Here is a 6,609-nt window from a genome sequence, read left to right on the forward strand (position 1 = left end):
ATTTTATTTTTTTTTTTTGAGACAGAGTCTGGCTCTGTCACCCAGGCTGGAGTGCAGTGGCCGGATCTCAGCTCACTGCAAGCTCCGCCTCCCGGGTTCCCGCCATTCTCCTGCCTCAGCCTCCCGAGTAGCTGGGACTACAGGCGCCCGTCACCTCGCCCGGCTAGTTTTTTGTATTTTTAGTAGAGAAGGGGTTTCACCGTGTTAGCCAGGATGGTCTCGATCTCCTGACCTCGTGATCCGCCCATCTCGGCCTCCCAAAGTGCTGGGATTACAGGCTTGAGCCACCGCGCCCGGCCGAGTGAGGTTTGTTATACAGCATTGTTGTGCAGGTGTCAACTGATATACTCTATATTGCAATATCTATTTCTTAAAATTGTTCCAGCCATAATCCCATAGACCATTACTAATTCCAAGTTTGTTCTTTTTTTTTTTTTTTTGAGACAGAGTCTCGCTGTGTCGCCCAGGCTGGAGAGCAGTGGCCGGATCTCAGCTCACTGCAACCAAGCTTGTTCTTTTTAGGAAGAGTGTTGCTCAACTCTGATGTCTTTCTTCTGTTTTCTATTTTGATTTACACATGAACATAGTTCCCAGCAGCTTTTAAACCTCCAGAAGCCCTTAATATTTCTGTTTCTGAAAAATATCTTTTCTTGTTTTCAGCATTTTTTATTGTTTTGTACGGGAAGGTACTCAGTTTACCATGTTGAATTAGTAATTCTTTAAACATTTTTGCAATTCCAGTAATTAGAGATATTACTGCATTAGGCATTGAAGATACCATGGTCTTTGCAGTTCCTGCTTGCATATCAAGTCCTGTGAACTATTTCTGGTGTCTGTGAGTCACTTCCCAGTGTGGTCATTGGCTTTTACTGAGTCTGATTCACCACCGACCTTTACTGAGGCTGATTCACCAACCCCTTGGTCACTCTTGGACACATAAGCACAAATACAACAGTGTCCTTTCCCAAAATATGTAATACGCAGAGAAAATTACTTTCATGTAAAATAGACATGTCCTTTTAATATTACCAGTAGATCATTCTAATTATGGACTAGTAATATCCAACAGACTTATTTGGGTTTAGTGACAGACCTATTACTGTGTTCACTCCTCAATTCAAACACAGAATGTGTATTTTCCATATTGTGTAGCTTCAAGTTTTGGGGTTCTCCATCAAATACTTAGCTATACAATGGCAGCTACTTTTGTCTGGATATTTTCTCAAATCCTGGATGATTACAAACTTCTCCTTCACTGGTGAAATTTTTTTTAATGCAGGGTCAAACCTGATATTAAGTCTCCCAGAGAGTAAGAAGACAACTATTCAGGGTCTACAAGATGACCAGTTAGAAGCAGCTGTGGTCCATGGTGCTCATGGAGAGGAATGAAATGGGGTGATTGAATTTAGCACTGTCAATTGAAATATTCAGGTTCTCACACTGGGATTAACTAGGCAAACAACTTGACCCACAGAGAACAAAGAAAAGCAGAGTGTCGGGGGCATGACAGCCCACTGGGAGCAGCACACAGCCAAAGGAACCCCCACCCCAGCCAAGGCAAGCAGTGAGTGATTGTGTGACCCTGCCCAGGAAACCATGCTTCTTCCACAGATCTTTGCAACCCATGTATCAGGAGATTCCCTCACAAGCCCAGAACAACAGGGCCTTGGATCCAGTACACAGAGCTGTGTAAAGTTTTAGCAGAGCAGCTGCTCCAGCACACACAGAGACCCAGGAGTTTTACACATTTCAGCCCCAGGATCCCAGGCAAGGCAGGAAATCTGTCCACATATAACCCTAGGAAAGGGGCTGACTCCAGGGAGCCAAGGAGCATCATCCTGCAGGCCCCACTTCCACAGCACCTCACAAGTTAAGACCCACTGGCTTGGAATTCCAGACAGCCAATGGCAACAGGCTAGAATCTGCCTGAGATAAGTCTGAATTCCTGGGGAAAGGGGGTGGCCACCAACTCTGCAGTCCAGTAGACTTAGCTGTTTGAGCCTGCCAGCTTTGGAGAATACAAATGGTCTGGATGAGGAAAGGTCCCCCATAATGCAGCACAGCTGCCTTGCCAGAAGATAATGGCCAGACTGCTTCTTTAAGCAGAACCTTGATCCATTCCTTCTCAGTGGGCAGGACCTCCCTGTGTAGGCTTCAGCCATTCTACCCAGGGTTCTACATTGAGAGCTCTGATCTCTCCCTGGGATGGAGCTCCTGGCAGGGAGGGGCAGCCTCCATCTCCACAGTTCACTCAACTCAGTCCTTCTAGCCTGTTGGCTTTGTAGAATCCAAATGGTCTAGATGAAAAAGACTCCCCATAATGCAGCACATCTGCTCTACCAAAAAGCAGATAAACTGCTTCTTTAATCAGGTCCCTGATCCTGTTCATCCCAACTGGGTGAGACCTCCCAACAGGGTCTCCAGCCATCTTCTACAGGTGTGTTCTGGCCAGCAACAGGTCAGTACGCCCCTGGGATGGAGCTTCCAGAGGAAGAAGCTGGCTGCCATCTTTGCTGTTTCACAGCCTCCACTGATGATACCTCCAGTATGGGAAAAACCAAGACAGCTAAGGTCTGAAGTGGACTTCCAGCAAACCACAGCAGCCCTACAATAAAGTGGCCTGACTATTAAAAGAAAAACAAACAAACAGAAAACAACAAAGTACAGTATCGATGAAAAGGACCCTGCAAAATCCAAGGTCAAAGGTCAGCAACCTCAAAGATTGAAGGTAGCTAAGTCCACAAAAATGAGAAAGAATCAACACAAAAATGTTGAAAACTTAAAAAGCAGGATGCCTCTTCTCCTCCAAGTGACTATAACACCTCTCCAGCAAGGGCACAGAATTGGGCTGAGGCTGAAATGGCTGGATTGACAGAAGTAGGGTTCAGAAGGTGGTAATAATGAACTTTGCTGAGATAAAGAAGCATGTTGTAACCCAATACAAAGAAGCTAAGAATCATGATAAAACAATACAGGAGCTGACAGCCAGAATAACCAGTTTACAGAGGAACATAATCCACCTGATGGAGCTGAAAAATACAACACAAGAACTTCACAATGCAATTACAAGTATCAGAGGGAGAACAGACCAAGTGGAAGAAGGAATCTCAGAGTTTGAACACTATCTTTCTTAAATAAGAGGGGCAGACAAGAATAGAGGGAAAAGAATGAACAACACCCCCAAGAAATATGGGATTATATAAAGAGACTGAACCCATGACTGATTGGGGTACCTAAAAGAGATAAGGATAATGGAGCCAAATTGGAAAACATACTTCAGGATATGATCCAGAAGATCTTTCCCAGCCTAGCAAGACACACCAACATTCAAATTCAGGAAATGCAGAGAACCCCCATAAGATACTCCATGAGAAGATAAACCCCAAGATGCATAATCATCGGATTCTCCAAGGTTGAAATGAAAAAAAATGTTAAGGGCAGCCAGAGAGAATGACCAGGCCACCTACAAAGGGAAGCCTATCAGACTAACAGCAGACCTGTCTGTGGAAACCTTATAAAGTAGAGTGGTTGGAAGCTATGCTTTAACATTCTTAAAGAAAAGAATCTCCAACCCAGAATTTCATATCTGACCAAACTAAGCTTCATAAATGAAGAAGAAATATGATCCTTTTCAGACAAGCGAACACTTAGGAAATTTGTCACCACCAGGACTGCCTTGTAAAAGCTCCTCTAGGAAGCACTAAATATGAAAAGATAAAAACCATTACCAGCCACTACAAAACACACTGAAGTACACAGACCAGTGACACTATGAAGCAACCACATAAACAAGTCTGTGAAATAAACAGCTAGCATAGTAATGACAGGATCCAACTTACATATAACAATACTAACTTTTAAGTGTAAATGGGCTACATGCCCAATTAAAAGACATAGAATGGCAAGCTGAATAAAGAACCAAGACTCACTGATATGCTGTCTTCAGGAGACACATCTCACATGCAAAGACAAACATAGGCTCAAAATAAAGGGATGGAGGAAATTTTACCAACCAAATGGAAAACAGAAAAAAGCAGGGGTTGCAATCTTAGTTTCTGACAAAACAAACTTTAAACCAACAGAGAATAAAAAAGACAAAGAAGGGCATTACATAATGGTAAATGGTTCAATTCAACAGGAAGAGCTAACTATCCTAAATATATATGCACCCAATACAGGAGCACCCAGATTCATAAAGCAAGTTCGTAGAGACCTACAAAGAGAGACTGGACTCCCACACAATAACAGTGGGATATGTTAACACCCCACTGATAGTATTAGAAATATCATTGAGACCGAAAATTAACAAATATATTCAGGACCCAAATTTAGCTCTGGATTAAGTGGAACTGATAGATATCCATAGAACTCTTCACCTGAAAACATCAGAATATACACTCTTCTCATCATCATATGGCTCTTACTCAAATTGATCACATATTTGGAAGTAAAACACTCCTCAGCAAATACAAAAAATAAACTGAAATCATGACAGTCTCTCAGATCACAGTTCAATCAAATTAGAACTCAAGATCAAGAAATTCACTTAAACCACACAACTACATGGAAATTAAACAACCTGCTCCCGAATGACTGTTGGGTAAATAACAAAATTAAGGCAGAAATTAAGAAGTTCTTTGAAACTAATGAGAAAAAAGAGACAATGTACCAGAATCTCTGGTACAGATAAATCAGTTTTAAGAGGGAAATGTATTGCACTAAAGGCCCACTACAAACCTCTGCTCAAAGAAATGAGGGAAGACACAAACAAATGAAGAAACATTCCATGCTCATGGGTAGGAAGAATCAACATTGTGAAATGGCCATACTGTACAAAGTAACTTATAGATTCAATGCTATTCCCATTAAACTACCATTGACATTCTTCACAGAATTAGGAAAAAAAACTATTTTAAAATTCATATGGAACCAAAAAAAGAGCCTGAATAGACAAGACGATCATAAGCAAAAAGAACAAAGCTAGAGGAATCAGCTACCAGACTTCAAACTATACTTTAAGGCTACAATAACCAAAACAGAATGGTGCTGGTACAAGAGCAGACACATAGACCAATGGAACAGAATACAGAACTCAGAAATAATATTACATACCTACAACCATCTGATCTTCAACAAACCTGGCAAAACAAGCAACGGGGAAAAGACTTCCTATTTACTAAATGGTGCTGGGAGAGCTGGCTAGCCAAATGCAGAAAATTGAAAATGGACTCCTTCCTTACACCATACACAAAAATTAACTCAAGATGGATTAAAGACTTACATGTAAAACCCAAAACTATGAACACCCTAGAAGAAAATGTAGGCAATCCCATTTAGGACATAGGCACAGGCAAAGATTTGATGATGAACATGCCAAAAGCAATTGCAACAAAAGCAAAAATCGACAAATGCAATCTAATTAAACAAAAGAGATTCTGCACAGCAAAATAAACTATCATCAGAGTAAACAGACCCCTGTAGAATGGGAGAAACTTTTTTTGCAATCTATCTATCTTACAAAGGTCAGATAGATATCCAGAGTCTGCAAGGAACTTAAACAAATTTACAACCAAAAAAACCCAGACAACCGCATTACAAAGTGGGCAAAGGATGTGAACAGACACTTCTCAAAAGAAGACATACATGTGGCCAAGAAACATTTAAAAAATAGCTCAACATCACTGATCATTAGAGAGATGCAAATCAAACCACAAGGAGATTCCACTTCATGCCAGCCAGAATGGCTATTATTAAAAAGTCAAAAAATAACAGACACTGGCAAGGTTGCAGAGAAAAAGGAATACTTTTACACTGTTGTGAGAGTGTAAATGACTTAAACCATTGTAGAAGACAGTGTGGCGACTCCTCAGAGACCTAGAGGCAGAAATACCATTTGACCCAGCAATTCTATTATGGGGTATATACCCAAAGGAATATAAATCATTCCATTATAAAGATACATGCATGTGTATGTTCACTGCAGCACTAGTCACTATAGCAAAGACATGGAATCAACCTAAATGCCCATCAGTGATAGACTGGATAAAGAAAGTGTGGTGCATACAACATGAAATTATATGTTGGCATAAAAAGAAATGAGATTATGTCCTTCGCAGGGACATGGATAGAGTTGGAAGCCATTATCCTCAGCCAACTAATGGGAACAGAAACCCAAACACTGCATGTTCTCACTTACAAGAGGGAGCTAAATGGTAAGAACACATGGACAGATCCCAGGGGACAAGACACACTAGGGCCTGTCAGAAGGGGGTTAGTGGAAGGGAGAGCATGAGCAAGAAAAGCTAATGAATGCTGGGTTAGTACCTGGGTGATGGGATGATCTGTGCAGCAAACCACCTACCTATGTAACAAACCTGCACTTCCTGCACAGGTACCCCGGAACTTAAAATAAAAGTCGAAGAAAAAAAAAAAAAGATAGCCATTCAAATTGCCTCATCAGGTGGATTGTTATGGGAGAATGTATATTTCCAAGACTCTTGAAAGTAAAGAGAGTGAGCTATCAGAAACAGTGAACTCCTAGACAGAAATAATTTAGAGTATGTGATAGTAAGCACACCTGTCAAAGCTCTCTCTGTTGAAGAAAATGTA

The sequence above is a fragment of the Theropithecus gelada genome, chromosome 3 (genome assembly GCF_003255815.1).
Source record: "Theropithecus gelada isolate Dixy chromosome 3, Tgel_1.0, whole genome shotgun sequence".
In the NCBI taxonomy this organism is placed as follows: domain Eukaryota; kingdom Metazoa; phylum Chordata; class Mammalia; order Primates; family Cercopithecidae; genus Theropithecus; species Theropithecus gelada.